Source organism: Crocuta crocuta, unplaced genomic scaffold (assembly GCF_008692635.1).
Source record: "Crocuta crocuta isolate KB4526 unplaced genomic scaffold, BGI_CrCroc_1.0 scaffold176, whole genome shotgun sequence".
Taxonomy (NCBI): Eukaryota; Metazoa; Chordata; class Mammalia; order Carnivora; family Hyaenidae; genus Crocuta; species Crocuta crocuta.
Window position 1 is genome coordinate 5,286,020 of NW_027531905.1, and position 19,048 is coordinate 5,305,067.

Below are 19,048 nucleotides of genomic sequence, written 5' to 3' on the forward strand. Positions count from 1 at the left end.
AACAGTGCCTGAGCCTTAGTCAGGTGCTCATTAAATGTCAACTGTTATGATCTTCCCACATTTTAATGCATATACACATACACACACACACACATACACACATACACACACACAGAGATATATGGTTTTAATACAAAAGGGCTCATATAAACTGTTCTGTAACTTGCTTTCTCCCTTACTATCGTAAATAAACAGATACACCTTTTTTAAGCACATGGTAATAACATTTTCCAGCATACAATGAGTTGTCTTGTGCTAAACTTGTGCTTTTTGTGTATCATCTCACTTAACCCTCATATGAACCCTAAAAATCATGTGCCATTACTACTCCTACATAGAGAAGAGGAAAGAAAAGACTCAAGTGTATTAAATAACTTGCCCCAAATCATACAGCTAACTGTGGTGAAACTAGGATCTGAACTTGGCATAGCACACTCCATTTTCTGTAGTGCCCTGGTCTGGAGCCAATGTCCGCTGACAGACGCTTAGATGGCTTCCGTTTTGGGGAGGTATTGTTAGCAATGCTGCAGTGAACATCATCGATCACAGACTGTGCGTTCTTTCTCTTATTTCCTTATCATATTCTTCCAGACGTGCAATTGCTGAGTCAAAGAAGATTCACATTTTAAACTTTGATACGCACTGCAAGAGTCCTTTCCAGAGACACCGTGATAACTGACCATCTACAGATATATGAGAGAGCCGACAATGGGCACTGTCCATCTTTTCAATCTTTGTCAGCCTGATAGGTTTTTAAAAAAATCTTGCTTTTGTTTATACATTTATTTGATGTAAATGAGTCAAGCATATTTTCATATTTTTAAATAATCATTACTTCTTTTATAAGCTGCCTAAGGCCCTTGCCCACTTTGGTATTGAAAATTTAACAGTGTCAGACTATAATTTAACAATGTAGTCATCACAGGTCATTTGGAGCTATTTTAAAAAGTTTAAATTATACCTTAATGCCAATATGTACATAATTTCCATTTATACAACTTAAGAAATAAGTCATAGAATGCTTTAAGTCATGCAAGCACTATAGCTATTATTATATTAGGAGCAGGATACCTTCCTGTAAATCAATAAGATCAAATGAAAGCTGTTAGACAACTCAAAGGTTGAGAATGTAAATAGAAACACAGTTTTCCCAACTAAGTAAGATTTCTGTTATTGGGATGTTACATTAAGATCCTATTGTTTGGATCCTATTTATTTAGACCAGCGTATATAATTTCTTTTTTTTTTTTTTATGTTTATTTTTGAGAGAGAGCCAGACAGACAGAAAGACAGACAGAACATGAGTAGGGAAGGGGCAGAGAGAGAGGGAGACACAGAATCCAACGCAGGCTCCAGGCTCTGAGCTGTCAGCACAGAGCCCGAGGCGGGGCTCGAACCCACGGACTATGAGACCATGACCTGAACCAAAGTTGGACACATAACCAACTGAGCCACCCAGGCACCCCTGTAATTTGTTTTTAAAAATAATGCCAATTTAGTCTTCAGCAAAAAACTTCCTGGTGTAGATAATGATTCTCTGGGAAGCAACTAACGGAAGTCCTCATCACTCCCAATCCTGTCATCATCATGGCTACCGTTCACTAAGCACCTTACCTTCTCTGTGCCAGACATACTGTGTGCATTACCCCAGTTAATCTTCACAACAACTGTATGAGGCAGGTACTATTTCTCCATTTAACAACTGAGTGACTGAGGCTCCAAGAAGAAGTTCGTTGCCAGAGGCCCCTCAATTAAAAAGTGGCAGAGCAGGGATCTGAACCCTGTCTGACTCCAGGACTATTGTTCTCTTGTTCTAACATCACTCCTACCCTTTATGATCAGACTCAACTAGCTTTAGTTCAACAAAGCTAAAGCCAAAAATAAATCTTTTAACCTCCTAAAGACAACTCCTAAAGAGAACTACTGGTCACTTCTCACATGATCACCTTACTTATTCTTGATAAACCTGAAGTCACTGTGTAGTTCCTGGTTTTACAGAAACTTAAAAGACTCAACTAGCCCACGCTACCAGACACAAGGCTATGTTATCCTTCCTCCCACATCAACATGCCCTCTTGCACAAAAAGCTGTACAAAGTGTTTAAAGAGTTTTATCATCTTTTTGGGGAACCTTTGTGCAAGTATTTCACAGATTATTTAAAATATATATTGTCTATCCTGTGCTGTCCTCATCTACTTGTTTAAATAGGGAGAAAGTACCAGAATCCTTTACTGTGTGAGCAGGAAGGCTAACCAAAACCAAATGGGCAGTCAGAAACCCAGAAAAGTTGCCATATTAGGGGTGAAGTCCGGGTTTAAGCTGCTTCTAGATGGGTTCCCAAGAGCCCTGAAATAACCTCAGGAAGCCAAAAAAGTCTCCAGAGGGATGACAAAGGAGTTCCTCTTATCTGTTTGGCGGCCTTACAATTAGAAAGTTCTTCTTACATCTAACCTAAATCTCTCCTGCTGAAATTCCAACCCAACTATTTTTCTCAGGTTCTCCATTAAAATTAAGAACTTCACAACTGCAGCAATTAACTTGCCCCAGTTCTCACAGCAAATAAAAGAAAAAAGTAGCTAGAATCAGCACTGACTTCTTCTGATTCTTGTCATTCCATTAATCCAAACTTAAACTTTCAATCCATTTTGCTAAGAGAAAAACTGCTTCTCTCTCTCAAAACAACTGCAAAACTGGAGAATAACGTTGCCCTTGTGAAGCCTTCGTGAGTAGTATTCATTTAGCACTAGTGCTTTTCCACAGTACTTTTTTTTAAATTTTTTTTAGTGTTTTATTTATTTCTAGGAGAGAGAGACAGACAGACAGACAGACAGCGTGAGCAGGGAAGGGTCAGAGAGAGGGGGAACCACAGACTCCGAAATAGGCTCCAGGCTCTGAGCCGGCAGTCAGCACAGAGCCCGACACGGGGCTCGAACCCACAAACCGCAAGATCATGACCTAAGCGAAAGTCGGACGCTTAACCGACTAAGCCACCCAGGCACCCTTTCACAGTACTTTTAAAGGTGTTTAATTGATAAAAGTAAAACTGTGGGTAAATTTAATCCACTACTTCTGTGTCGGGTACAGTGCTGTATGTTCCCCATGCATGACAGTCTTTCATCTCCATGGCAATTCCATGAGGTAGAAGTTTCCAGACTCACAAATGACAAAACTGAGACTTAGTTAAGTCGCTACCCCAAAGACATAAACTACTAAGTGGAACCCGGTCTGCCTCATATCAGGGCTCAAGCTCACAACGTAATCTCTACACCCAAAGTGGGGCTTGAACTCACAATCCTGAGATCAAGCGTGTCATGCTCTACCGATTGATCCAGCCAGGTGCTCCTGGTGGACATTTTCAAAAACTAAGAAAAAAAATATATGCACTAAGGCTTAGGGGTAAGTATGACCATTCACAGAACTTTTGCACTAGATAGCCATCTGGTAACAGTCCATTTTGAGATTCTTCTCTGTTCCATTCATCCATCCATCCATCCATCCATCTATCTATCTATCTATTCATTCATTCTTATACCTAAACCAAACTATTTTATTTTCAAAGCTGTAAAATTAAAAAAAGAAAAAAGAAAGAAAACAAACAAACAAAAAAGAAAACACAGGTTTTGATGCCTGCTTGGGCAAGCCTCTCTCCTTTTTCCTTTGTTTCTCCTCCCCCAAATTTTTACACACTCTTTCATGTGAATTTTAGAATCTGCTCTAAAGTTCAATGGAAAACACTGTCGGGATTTTGATCGAGTATCTTCTTTTTGGAAAAAAGGAAAAAATATGGTTTAAACTAACCCAGCATCTGCCTATAGCTTCAAACTACCATTTTGATTTTGGTTTTCTGCCACCTGGGGGACAAGTATCCAGACTGAAGGTTAAGGTTTTTTACTGATGCTTTTAAAAAGCTGCATGCAAACTTACAGTGTCTGTTACTGATTACAGAAAACAAAATAAGATATTCAATGAACCTAGGAAGTGGTGTTTGCAAGACAGTTAGGCCTCAGGATGACCAGAGATAGAAAAACAGAAGAAACCAGCCAAGCTAACAGTTCCACTGGTTTTAAGTAAAGGCTGATCAAATACCTGGCATCATTATCCCCTGCTATACACACGACACTCTGCAGGTAGGAAGAGCCCCAAACAGGGAGAGTGATGACTCAGGTCATTTTAAGATCCCGTAATATATATTTTTTAAGTTATTTTGAGAGGGAGAGAGAGGGTGCGTGTGCACGAGTGAGCAAGGGAGGAGCAGACAGCGGAAGAGAGAGGATCCCAAGCAGACTCCATGCTGTCAGCACAGAGCCCAAAGCGGGGCTCAATTGCTCCGCCATGAGATCATGACCTGAGCCAATACGAAGAGTCAGGTGCTTAACCAAATGAGCCACCCAGACGTCCTAGATCCCACAATATTTTTGAAAAAAGACTAACTCACAGAAACAATCAGTGCATGTGACAAGTAAGCCTGCATGGGCCTTTCTGATATAAACAGTGCTTCAGAACAGGGAAAGATCAGTATAGGCTGTAGTGCCCAACGGAAACTAGCAAGTTGGGTAGTTCAGCTCTGGCTAAACTGAATGCTTCACAGTAATCAAAATTTAATAACATCTATTTAAAAGCCCATGTGACGAGGGGCGCCTGGGTGGCTTAGTCGGTTAAGCGTCCGACTTTCGCTTAGGTGATGATTTCGCGGTTCGTGGGTTCGAGCCCCACGTCAGGCTCTGTGCTGACTGCCAGCTCAGAGCCGGGGGCCTATTTCAGAGTCTGTGTCTCCCTCTCTCTCTGACCCTCCCCTGCTCACGCTGTCTCTCTCTCTCTCCTAGAAAAAAAAAAAAAAAAGATTATTGTTTAAAAAAAAAAAAGCCCATGTGATGAAAAATAGTGATGATCTCAGTTTGGTTCCAAACTTACAGCACCCTAATAAAAGGGCAGAGATCCCATAGGCAAGCGTCTCCCATTGCTCTTGCTGTAGCCACTCCATGTGATAGGCTCAAAACCTGGCCGGCACTAGATTAAAGCAATGGGAAATCCCTCCAAATACTTTGTGGCTCCAAGGGCTACCTGGCTCCGAACCTTATCCTACTACCCCATATGCAACCTGAAAAGTCCCCCCTCCACAGGACTTGCTCTACGAAAACCTCCACCCAGTTTCCCAACATCATGGAAATTTACTAGTTCACTCAGAAGACCTCGTATGTGGGCTCATCTATTTGTGGAAAGAGGTAGCTCTTTCCAAAATTATTGAGTCAGAAAATTTTACCGGCACTAGATTTGTTTAAAAAAATAAAAGGTTTTTTTTTTAGTTGAATAAACAGGATGAACACCGTATCTCCTTCCAAGGAGGGGGAAAAAAAAACAACACTGCTAAACATAAGCTGGGAATATTAGTTGGGAGGAATTAGGGTGGAAGGAAACTTTTTTTTTTTAACTTAAATCATACGCAAACCCTAAAGAAAATTGCCTTTGAAATCATTAGATAATGCAAAGCAAGGCATCTGAGCAATTTCTTGACCATTCACATGCCAGCAAGCGCTATTTAGGAAGGGCATTTTCTTTGAAAACGAGTAGAAAACTTACCTGTCAATTGCTATTAAGGCAGTTTCACTAAAATTAGGAACTTAAGACTATTTAACCCTCTGAGATTCCTTCCTTCCAGTCCTTCATGCTGTTTATACTCTTTAAAGGTAATTATTAGTACTTTAAATTAAGCCGAGAACACAGCAGGGTGTGGACAGTTTTCACACACAAGCCTCAGAACTCTGTTTCTAATCAGATACACTGCCAGTCGTAAAATATTACTTCACTTGACACCTTATAGCTTTTATTTTTTTTTTTTNCGCCCCTGACACCTTATAGCTTTTATTAAGTGAAACTGGGAAGGTTGGTGAGTTGTAAATTTTTAGAAGTAAAATAGAGTTCCCCACATACTTTAAGAGTCGTGAAGGTCAGGGGCGCCTGGGTGGCTCAGTCAGCGGAGTGTCTGACTCTTGATTTTGGCTCAGGTCATGATCCCAGGGTTGTGGGGTTGAGCCCCGCTCTGGGCTGGGCTGCGCTGACCCTGAAGCCTGCTTGGGATTCTCTCTCACTCTCCTTCCCCTTCTCTTTCTCACTCCCTCTGCACCTCTCCCCTGCTCGCACATTCTCTCTCTAAAATAAAAAATACAAACAAATTTTAAAAAGGAGTAGTGAAGGTCACATGGAAGAGGTACAACTGTTTTTGTTTTTGTCTTTTTTTAAAGATTTTTTTTTAATGTTTGATTTACTTTTGAGAGAGAGAGAGAGACAGCGTGAGCAGGGGAGGGTGAGAGAGAGAGGGAGTCACAGACTGAAACAGGCTCCAGGCTCTGAGCTGGCAGTCAGCACAGAGCCCGACGCGGGGCTCGAACCCACGCACCGCGAGATCATGACCTAAGCGAAAGTCGGACGCTTAACCGACTAAGCCACCCAGGCGCCCCGAGGTACAACTGTTTTTTAAAAGGCAGGACACTACTCGAGGTACCGCACTAGAACTGGTTACACGTGCACTAGAACAAGAACAACTCTCTATCCAGGATAATGGTTATTTCTGGGATGGAAGGGAGGGAAGAGTGCAAAGGGCATCTCAAACTCTGTAGTATTTTGTTACTTAAATAAAATCCAAGGAAAATTTGGCAAAATATTAATATCTGTGCTACAGACATGTGGATGTTCCTTTTACTTTTCTCTATAACTACATATGTTTACAGTTGATAACAACATAGGGTATCTTGTTTTCTACTACCTATTTTCCTTATTAATATCGTCACCGTCTCTGTCTTCCTTACACTTCCATCTGACGGAGTGTCAATACAAAAGCACAGCCCTCCAGGGACAAAGGACGCCAGGGAGCAGGGGGCAGGGAACTTACGGCCCTGGGAACAGCTGGAGGGTGGGGAGAGAGAGCAGCCGGCAGAACACCACCACTCAGCAGGAGGGGCCACCCGATTTCTGGACCCGGGTCTGCAGCGAGGCTTTGTTATTTTGTTTGAAGTACCTGACTTCCCAGAATACCAGAGAGATCTATATTTAAAGGATTAAAAACATATCCCATACATACTAGACGATTTCCAGATGAAATAACATCACATCAAGGATTTGCTGCAAAATAATACGAGTTAGGTGAGGGTACAGATGAAACAGGACTGGTCACGATTTGGTAACTGTTTAAGCTGGTGATGCTACGTGGGAAGACATTATACTCTCCCTTTGTGTATATTTAAACTTTTCCGTAACAAAGTTTTTAGGGGAAAAAAACTAGAATAAATTAATTATTACCGTATTAAAAGTCCTGCCCCATTTCAATGTGTTAGACCCGTTCGTGGCAAGGGGATCAGGCAGTCAGGCCAGAGTTGGTCCTGACGCTACCACCAGTCAGCTGTGTGCCCTGATCTTAGGGTTGGATGAGATATTATTAAGTTCCCTTTTAACTATAACGTGATTATTGGATTTATAAAACTGACGTGCAGTTCCTGTACGATATAATTAAGAACTACAAATGTTACTAATGTTATACTATGGCCAAGTGGGAGTATCTTTGATCCCTCCTTTATTTACTTGTTTGACAAACATTTAGGGAATGTGTATGAAGGGCCAGGCAGTGCTACATGTGGGCAGAATACAAAGTCAAATGGCACAGAATCCCTGCTTTCAGGATCCAGCTGAAACGTGAGACAGATGTCTAAACAAATGACAATACAATGTTAAGTGAGATGATAGCGATGATGGAGCTGAAAATGCCAAAGGCCTTCACGGTGCGAGAGAGCGGGGACTGTAAATAATCTCATATGTAGGAGAGGGAGGGTTAAGTGGCAGGAGAGGACGCTGACTAAGAAAGTAGGGGCCAGAATGAAAAGAACCATGAATGTAAAACCAAGGAATTTGGATGGTATCGTGAAAAGTGATAAGGAAGCCATGTTGAAGACTGTGAGCATGGAAATGAGGCAATCCAATCTACACTTAAGATGACCGGCTGGAGCAGGAGTACAGACTTGGTGGCGGTTCGTGGTGTTTGGGGAACAGAGCGGCGAGTAAAAGAAGGGAAGGGACGCTTACCTAGTTTTTAGAAGATAACTACCAACGGGTCAGCAGGACATGATGAGGCTTGAACCAAGGCAGTATTAGTGGACATCACTGAAATATTGTTACAGCTTTAGAAATGTAGGTTTTAGGTAGTCTGCTATAATCCCACACCCCCAGCTTTCAAGATAATATACAAGCTACAGCATGAAATAATAATATCTATTCATCACTGGTGGGGTACTAGCTTCAGGCACAGTCCCCAGCACATAGTAGGTGCTTAATAAATGTGGGTTACGTGTTGAATGTGACAAGTTTTAATGAACTAATGAAACAGACAGTGTCACATGGTACCAGTAGTTAAGTCTCTGCTCACTGGATATCGGCAATGATTTGATAAAAAGCACAAGCAAGGAAAGATGAAAAATCTTCTTCATGTGATTTTTATGACCCTCTATAGCCCTCTGTCCATCTGCCAGATTTTTAGACAATATCAGCAATGATCCTGTTATTTCTTAAAATAACGGAGTGGATAGTTAATTTGTGGTTACTTAAGAGTTAGACTACTCCCATGTATAGACTATAACAGAAGTTTTTTTTTTTGCATATAAATTACATAGTATTTTTTATGTACCAAGAAGGGCACTTCTAAGAAAAGTATTGGAAGTACCCATCAGTACTAGGTGCTACAAACCATATAAACTTTTGTTTCGATTTTTACAAAACAAAAGCAGTATTTTTTTCCTGAAAACCATTATCTTTATTTGAATACAAATAAAAAGTAAAGCACAGAAAAGGAGATCATCTAGACAATGTCCTGCTGTTAATGACTATTATTCAAATTAGAAAATTATGCCCTTTAATTATTACCTTCCTATAATTTCAGATTTTCTCAGCAGTAAGCCCATGGTACTAAACATTAAAACTTATAAATCTTATTCTATTCTGAATCTGTAACTTTTAAAAACGCTAATACCATCCTAAATGTCCTTGACAAAAATAAGAATATATAATTCATAAGTAACTGAACATGAATTATATGCTAGATAATATACTGAACATTTTATATATACTTTATATATATGTACACTCAATAGATACCATTTGACCTTGAGCCTCACATTAACTCTAAGAAGTGGTACATAACGTTACTGCCATTTTGCACTGGAAAAAAATAGGGCTCAGAGAAGATGTGTGTCTTATCCAATGTAATACAATCAAAACAAGCCTGTTACACTCAGTAGCCTAGAACTTTTTGCCACCCTGCAGGACTGACCGCCTCTCGCAAACCATGAGGTAGGTAGGCAGGTATTATTACCATAATTTAAAAGTGAAAAACCTGAGGTTCAGAAAGTTGAGAAGACTTGCCTAAGGCAACACATTTAGAAATGGAACCAGCAAGTCAGGCTCCTAGTTCAAGGCCTCTCCCACTCTACCTCTAATGTTGGACCTGTTCCGTCAAAGAAACCATAACCACTCCAAGGGAATCAGCAAAGTATAAAATTCCCCCACCATTGTTTAAAAAAAAAAAATCAAATCAAATCAAATACAAAATGGTTTTGTCAATATAGCATAAAGGTCATGAGGTTCTTTAAAAAAAAAAAAAAAAGCCAGTAAAGTTTCTTTTCGACACATCAAGGCTACCTTACCTCAAATCATAAAAGAAGCTAATTTAGAAAACAAGATATTTTTCAAGTTTCTAATGTGTTTTGTTTTCCCAATATTTATTTGTTTCTTCTACAATCCACATTCAACTTCCAAAGTTGTTATCAGTACTTATCAGAGACTTGGGAAAAGGTTAAAGAGCAAGTTTCTGACCCCAACCCACAGAGAAAACAATGCCTATAATTAATGCTCATAGAATCTACTCCCAAGTAGCTAACAGGTGCAATATTTCTCTGATTTACTATGTGTATCTGGAGCAGAGATAGTAAAAAAAGGAGGGGGGGGTAGGAGAAGAGAAATGTTAAAAACTAAAAAACTAAACTAAAAAACTGGGGGGGGGGTTCATTTCTTCTAAGTGACTTACATAGTGTAAGGCACCTGGCTGTTGACAAGATGATCCTGCCCTTGAATACAAGGAAGTTGCACCCAGTCTCACAAAGCACAGATTCAATCACCCTAAACAGAAGTCTGGACTTCCCTCCAAGACAAATATGGAATTCAATCTGTGTGATGCCTTGAATGTGGCTAATTAATTTGCAATCCTCTATTATGACCATACAAGGGAGGGAAAAGAGCTACCTTTTTAGTCCTTCCTTGATGGGGAGGCAATAGAGGAAAAAGCTTAATATTTAAATCCCATAGCAAAGTTTTAAAACTTTTCCATTAAGATACACACCCTGGGTGAGTCATCAGCATACTACCCTACAGTGGATCACCCCAGTACTAATTCTGCTTCCTATACGTGGCTGTCCCAACTCTGTGCTAATTCTACTCAAAACAGAATGGGCAAGAACCTGTAGCTTGTTTTAACACTATGATTTTTAGAGGAAATGCACTGACCTTAGCTTACCTAAATACTTAATCTAGAGTTAAATGAACAAAGAAACCACAGCTGAATGAAAATTATATCTGAAATAGCCAAAGCAATAACAGCAACCTAAAGAAAATTGTTTCATGAACCAATGAGGATGTTTTAAATCCAAAATAAAGATTATGAGGGGGGAAATTCTCAAAGTATTTGAACCCATCTACTACATGGAAAAATTGTTTCCCACTATTTCCTATCACAATAAAAAAGAAAAGTTTTAGGGGGGGCACCTGGTGGCTCAGTTGGTTAAGCATCTGACTCTTGATTTCAGCTCAGGTCATGATCTCACAGGGATTGTGTGGGGCTCTGTACTGACAGCGTGGAGCCTGCTTAGAATTCTCTCTCTCCCTCTCTCTCTCTCTCCACCCCCACCCCCATGCTCACACTCTCTCTCAAAATAAATAAACTTTTAAAAAAATGTTTAGGTGAATTCTTCTCTTATACTAAAAATGAATTAATACTTCTTCAGATACCAGTTGCTAAATAGCTTACGCATCTACTTCTAAGACTCTGCACCTAGACCACCTGAGTGATTCCGTGATTCCATTCTTGTTAGCTGTGTGATCTTGGAGAAGTAAATTCATCTGTCTGAGTCTTAGTTTTCTCATCAGTCAAAGGGGTTCTTATGACCTAACATCGTAGGTGGTCAGTTTGAAGGAGCTATTATTACCATGTTTATCACCATGGTAGTTAACTTGACAATTACACTGTTAACATGTCCATCTGCCATCCTCCAGCATGCAGAAAATCTATTGAAAGATCATTAGATCTCTGAAGTTCCACTAGGCGAAAGAAAATAATACACTGACAGTTTGGTGAGCAAGCTATATATTTCAAAGAACTTAAGTCTGTGATTTAACATCATAAAGATTCAACTCTAATAATAGTTTAGGATTCATCCGGATATCTTGTGGGCAACTGTTACAGATTTCAAGCCATCCCTGAGTTAACAGTATTAAACTTTTGAAATTATGAAGCCAAAAATATTTTGTATTCAAAATAAACACATTACACTTGGAGACACAGGTCTACAACTAGGCCACAATAAAGAAAATAAAACTACAGTAATTTAAACAGAGGATTAAATAGGTTAAATTTTCCTGGGGTTAAGAAAAAAACAACAGCAATCAAAAATATGGCACCAAAGACTGAAAAGTTATAGTTTATGAAATATAGCATGCACCATGAATATGCCATGGCTAATAAATATGTATTCAAGATTTTGTAAAAAAACTTAACTCATACATACTAAAATTTATATTATAATACTAAGGTAGAAAAAAACACATTATTAGCACCATAGAATGAAAAATAAGCCACCAACTAGCAGAAGATATTTGCAACAGTTAAAAGCAAAGAGTTAAATACAAGAAAGGTAATACAGTATTAATAGCTATTCTTAAATCGTTCTTACTATGTGTTAGGCACTGGTCTACTCAATATACATGTATATTAAATACATGAAGAATTTCTAGAAATCAATAAAAAACCACAAACAACAAAATGAAAAGTGAGCAAAAACCCCAAATAGGAATTTCACAGAATGGAAAACACAAATGGTCCATAAACATAAAGGAAGATGCTCAACTACAATTCTAATCAAGGAAATGAAAATTAAAACCCCAATGAGGTATCATTTCATGCCCTTAGGTCAGCAAAAAACTTAAAAGGCTGTCAGTATCTAGTGATGCTGAGGAAGTAGAATAGGAACTCTCATCCAGTGCTGATGAAGGAACAATTGACTTAAAGAAGAGTTTGATACTACTCAGTAAAGCGTAACATACCCAATGACCAAGCAATTGCACTCCCAGACATATGCCAAAAAGATACACATGTGGTACAGGGGGCATTACTTAACGATGGTCACTGGAGCACTGCTCCTACAGACAAGGAAAAAAACACACAACACAATGACCATCAACAGAAGTGGAACAACAACAACAAAGTACTGTGGTACAGTCATATCATTATGTGTATGAAAACTACACAACAGCAAAAATGAACAAAGTACCACTACATGGGTGAATCTCGGAAACGTAACGCTGGGAGAAAAGTAGGAAGTCATAGAATATACACTATGTGTTTCCATCTATATTAAGTTCAGAAACAAGCAAACCTAAAAAATAATATTCAGTCAGTGGGATATATTTCTAGGTGATGAAACTGTAAGTAAAGCAAGGGGACGCTTACCAAAACTTAAAGACAACTGTGGTTTACCTGTGAGAGAAGGAAAGGTGGAAGGGGAGTTTCTGGAATACTGGTAAAGTTCTATTTCCTAACCTCCCTAGAAATTACTTGGGTGTTTATTTCATTATTTTTCCTTATACCGCACAGATACATTTTATCTTCTCTTATGTTATCCTACATGAAACACTTTAAACTTAAACAAAAACAATTTAATATATTCCTTTTAGAAGAGTTGTGGGTAAGTCTACATAATGCATTCATCATTGACACAATGTAGACATTTCAGACTAAGAAAGTAACCATTTAGGATAAAGAATGTAAGAAATAACAAAATCTGCAACAGAAAAAAAATCCTGAAAATTTACAATGGAGTGAAACTCATTCACAAGCAGAAAAACAACAAAGTAATGATATAAAGCATCTTTTTGTCCAAGTGTATTCTACGAAACATTTCTTCTTAAATGTCTAAAGGAAAATGGCTTCTAAGAGTGAAATAAATTTGTGGAATAATAGGCTAAACAAGGAACTCTCCTAAAGAACAAACAGAATGTCCCCAACTCTTTGATCTGGGATCTTTTAACATGGTGAATTACATAGTAATTGATTCTTTTAGGACTTGTGCTTCATATAACACAAAATGGGAAACACTTTATAACACAGAGGTCATACTGGATACAATATTACCCCCGAGACTGAGGTCAGAGCAGGAGAAAAACAGTCTAGTGAAAGGTACTTAGATGTTCAAGTCTCTGGTAACTGACCTGTCCAAGACAAAACCTGGACAGTCCAAATAAAAACCCATAACCAAATAGAACCCTTAGCGACTAAGTGCTTATTCTGTGTTGTATGAACATGGATACAGCTTTATTGTGGTAAGGGGCAAAACACGAAGTAGGCATAAAGTGCAATAGAAAAGACCTAGATAGAATCTAAAGAAATACTTCTACAGCTTTTAGGGCCACGGTAGACTACTGGCAGAGGGTGTTATTTGATATAAGTAGAGATCAGTAGAAGCCTCCAACACAAAAATCGAGGTCTCAAATCAGATCTCTTAGTTAAAAGGTTTTTCTATTAGTCTTGTGATACGATAAGAAATTCTCTAATTTTCTACTTATGTTTTCCCTAGGTACAGTGAATCTATGAACTGAATCTGGAAAATTCTTCATAATATGCTTTTATTACCATAGGGGGAAAGAAAATATAAACACTGCACATTTATTTTTAAAACTCTTTATGATTAGACGACTATCATATAAACTGTTGCATACACTACTCTTGGAAACTAACTTCTGGGTGACAATGAAATATCTTTTTAAGGAAAAGTTGTTGAACACAAAGTGTTTGTATCTCGAATATGTTAAAATATTTGAAAAGAGTCAAATGTCTGTCTTTTCAGAGGACCAGAGGGATTCAAATGGGGAAATGTGGTACCATCATGGCTATCAGACTGCCTCCTGATTCAGAGGGCTCTTGACAGACTACCTTAGTGATTTACCACAACCCAGGCCCGAGCCGCAGCCTTGCAGGCTCAGAATTCTGATTTTTATCAGCATCCATAAGGTGGCTTCATCTTTTAGAAGCGAACAAAAATTAACATAAGACCCAACCAAAATCAGAATACAAATTTTAAAAAACTTTTTAATGTTTGTTTATTTTTGAGAGAGAGACAGAGCATGAGCAGGGGAGAGGAAGAGAGAGAGGGAGACACAGAATCTGAAGCAGGCTCCAGGCTCTGTGCTGACAGCTCAGAACTGTGAGGCTCGAACTGTGAGATCATAACCTGAGCTAAAGTCAGACGCTTAACCAACTGACCCCCCTAGGTGCCCCAGCATATACATTTATTAATGTAGAATGCAAATATAACTGTGACAGAAGTAAAAATGACTATTTATGGCCACACAGGGCCAATATTCTCATTACAGCCAGACTTATATGGACAGTTCCTGAGTATACAATGGAATTAGAATTAAGAGGAAATGAGTATTTAATAGTCTTCTTTCATTCTGTGAATAACAATTTTTAAAATTAAACAACTACTGTGTCCAGGCACTCTCCTAAGTGCCAAGGATATCAAGGCCTTAACTTTCAGAGAGTTCATGTCTAAGTAACAGCTCAAGAGTACATAGTTCACAGAAGTTTACTGTATTATTATTAATTAAGAACAAAAAAATGGAAGCAATCTAAATGTTTAACAACAGAACTGTGATTAACGGTAAATCCAAATGATGAAAAAAAATGCAGTTCTTTAAGAACAGTATTTTAAGTATATTTATTATTTATTTTGAGAAGGAGGAAGGGAGGGGGAGAGAGAGTGAGAGAGCAGGAGAGGAGCAGAGAGAGAGGGAGAGAGACTCCTAAGCAGGTTCCACAGTGACAGCACAGAGCTCCACTCAGGCCTCAATCTCATGAACTGCGAGATCATGATCTGAGCTGAAATCAAAAGTCAGATGCTTAACCAATTGAGCTACTCAGGGCCCCCAAGAATAGGATTTTTAAGCAGCCATTCATGACATGAGGAAATTACTGTGATGCGATGTTAAATAACAAAAGCAAGCTACAAAAGCACATAATAGTATACAATCATATATACGTATATGTATCACACATACATCTATGTATATATTTCCTATCCCTTTATATATATAAGAAAAAGACCAGAAAGAAAACCAACCAAAGTACTATTAATGGTCATCTTTTTCCCTCTATCCCTTTTTGAATTTTCTAATTTCCTAAAATAACTTGACATGTCTTTTATCACCAAAAGAAAAATTACTTCTTAAAGTGATTTCAGTCAACACGAACCCCAGGATCCCTTCAGATTTATCTATTAGAAGCTATCCATGAAAGCCAGTCCTTGAACCTCTGTCTTTGAATTCTCAGAAAGCGCTCATCCCTTGCCCCGCCTTTAAGCAATACTCTCCATGGATGATTAACACGCCCTATTTTTTCATCCAACCTGCTGTCTCATATTTCTAGCTGTCTGCTGAACATTTCAACCCAAACACCTTACACATAACTCATATATAATTACATTCAAAAGTAAATGCATATTTTGCCCCCATAGCTAATCTTCTGGCAACCCTATATCTGTCCATGACACCAACCTTTCTCCCAATCAGAAAGCTTGGAAAGCAGCCTTCATTCAACTCTCCCTTTCCCATTTTCAAGTTCATTAACGAACTCTGTCCGAACCACTCTCCCACTCCACCTTACTCTGCATTCTCATTTCCGTCACTTTATTGCTCCAGGACCCAATCACACGGTCAGTGACATAACTGCATCAGCACCAGGCAGGGTCTCCCTGATGCCACTCTCTGTCGTCTCTAAATCACTTCATTCCTGGATGATGTCATTCCTTGGATCAAAAACGTCTGAAGCCTTCTGCTTTCTACCACCCCAATCTAAATAAAGTTCTTTGCTCGGCTTTTATTAAACCCCATAATTTGGCTCTACCTTGACTACTTAAGTTTTTTTCCATTATTCGCCAGTCTCCTCTCTCATCAACCAAAGGACATACCGTAATCAACCTTACCACCAAACCTTGGAATATCTGAACTTAAAAATAGTACTTCCTTTCCCCTCTATTTGTATTTAAAGAACCTCATGAATTTTTCCTCTTTTACAAAGCTGTTCCTGATTTCTCCAACCTCATTTGTGTTTCACTTTTCAGAACTTCTCTAGCACTTATTACAAATCTCACAATTAGGCACTTAATTCCACTCCTGTGTAAGCAGATTTACTGTCAATACGTGACATGTTAGTCATCTATTAAATTCCATAATCCTCAAGGACAAGGGCCATACCTTATTCTGTCCCCCATGGTATTTAGCATAATACATGGCACAAGAAAAGTGCTAATATTTGTTGGCTGAAGTAACCAACTTCAGCCAGTTTCTCTTTAACTACAGGTTACATACATTGCTACATACCTTACATGCATTGCTATATACATTGTAGCACTCCGGGCAGGTCAAGGACCATTGTAAGGGATAAAACAGGAGACTATTTCAGCACAGTCTTACGGAGCCACCTTATGTGTAACACCGTAGTGATGACAGAGGGTCTACATGCCCCATAACTGGGACAAAGAGATAAAGTTCTAGGGAATGATAATTGGGGTTCCTGAAATCTCTTCCAAGGGGACAGTAATGAGGATCTCAAACACCTGCCAATCCCTTTGAGAACAGGTACAAGGTCTTTTGAAAGAGGGCTTTGACTGGAGGGACTATTAAAGAGAAATGTGTAATAAAACAAAAACTGTAAACACATTTCTGCTAATTCATAAAATGATATTACATAAGACACCAAATCCCAGGTGTTATGCTATTGGTTAAGAGACGGTAACTGTCAGCTGACAAGTATTTTCATGTGCATAGTAGTAGTGCCCATATTTATGAAGTTCTTTAGAGTCTTCAAAGGGCTTTCTACATCATCTTTTATTATCTGACCTTTCTTAAATGCAGGGTGAAATGGATACAAAGTGTCACATTAAAATAGAGTTCATATACAACAAATATTTTGCCTTATTGAGTCTATTTTTTTTATTATTTTATCAAAAAAACTTTAAATATAGTTTACTGTCAAGTTGGTTTCCATACAACACCCAGTGTTCATCCCAACAAGTGCCCCCCTCCATGCCCATCATCCATTTTCCCCTTCCCCCAACCCACATCAACCCGCAGTTTTTTCTCACTATTTGAGTCTCTTGCGGTTTGTCTTCCTCCCTCTCCTTAACTATTTTTCCACCTTCTCTTCCCCTATGGCTCTCTGTTAAGTTTCTCCTGTTTCACATGTGAATGAAAACATGGTATGTTTTTCTCTGCCTGACTTATTTCACTTAGCATAATACCTTCGGGTCCCATCCACGTTGCTACCAAGGGCTAGATTTCATTCTTATTGAGTCTACTTTAAATACACACACCTGTATCACTGTAAAATTAAGAGCTACTTCATAACCTAACTATTCAATGACTGTATAAGATGAGGTTTCTTCCTCAGAAAAGGTAATGTTTCAGAATGCTTAACCTATCAACATCTAGCATAATCTCTATAATGCTTTCTTCTTCATAGAGAGGTATTTTACCTTACTCATTTTGTGCTAAATCAATTAAAATATATTTGAAATCCACCAAATATGAATTATAAAAACCAGTATTCAACAAAATTTCTATTTACAAAATTTGACTAAAAACTTTAAGTTTAAAGAACTAATCTGTATCAATTTCAAAGTGTAATGACTGGGTTCTCAATAAAGGCTTAAATTTGTCTGGATCCTACCCCAAAATGTAAGTTTTCTGAAGGGATTATGGTGAGGCTTCTTGTGGTTTCTTTTAGCAACTGGACAATGTTGAAGAATGGTCTACTGGTACATGGCTGTCTGCTTCATACCCTAGCATACAGGCCTCTGTAACAGACTCTGGGCTGATGACTGAGAAATGAATACGTTTTACACAGAGCACTGCAGCTGCTGTTGCTAACAAAAGCTAGCATTTACTGACTGCTTCTGAGCACATGCTAAACCCACTGAAGGTCATATATACCGCATGTTAATATATGCAGGCTCTTGGGGCACCTGGGCGGCTTAGTCAGTTGAAACATCCGACTTTGGCTCAGGTTATGATCTCTCAGTTCGAGGCCCGCATCGGGCTCTATGCTGACAGCTGGGAGCCTGGAGCCCGTGTCTCCCTCTCTCTTTGCCCCTACCCCACTCACACTCCATCTCTCAAAAATAAATAAACATTAAAAAATTAATAAAAAACATATGCAGGCTCTTAAAACCATGTCTGTCAAATAGTAAACCGGATATAAAAAGCTTATCATCACCATTTTCATGTCACTTCAGCCTGAGGAGAGGATGTATTATGAAGCAGGCATTACTTTACTGTAGCTCCCACCCTCCCCATTTCACAGATACGAAATCAAGTCTGGAAGACTTAAGTAATCTTGTTTGTTCCAGGCCACGTGGTTAAAATGCTAGATGCAAGGCTTTTTCTCATCATTAGGTAATTATTTTCCTATTTAATCGGGACGCCATTGACATACATCACTCTGTACGTTTAAGGTGTACAGCGTGATGGAGTGACTTACGTATGTTGTGAAATGACCACTCTCAGAAGTTTAATTAGCATCCGTCAGCTCCTACAGATACAATAAAAAGAGAAAGCAAAAGAAAAAAACGTTTTTCTCCTTGTGATGAGAACTCAGGATTTACTCTCCCGACAGCGTTCCTGTACAGCACACAGCAGTGTCGGCTGTGGTCATCACAGTGTACATTCCATCCCTGGCACTTAATTA

General features: G+C 38.9%; 1 protein-coding gene across 4 annotated transcripts in view; it reads right to left on the reverse strand.

The window, feature by feature from the left end:
* The window catches only part of STK38L (serine/threonine kinase 38 like), an 81,054-nt gene that overhangs the window by 47,267 nt on the left and 14,739 nt on the right, over positions 1–19,048 (reverse strand). The window contains exon 2 of one of the 4 annotated variants that reach the window (XM_077774464.1): positions 18,842–18,892. The exons of the other annotated variants lie outside the window; for them this stretch is intronic. The gene's annotated coding sequence lies outside the window, so the exon portion shown is untranslated. The remainder of the gene's footprint in view (positions 1–18,841; positions 18,893–19,048) is intronic. 4 annotated transcript variants of the gene reach the window in all.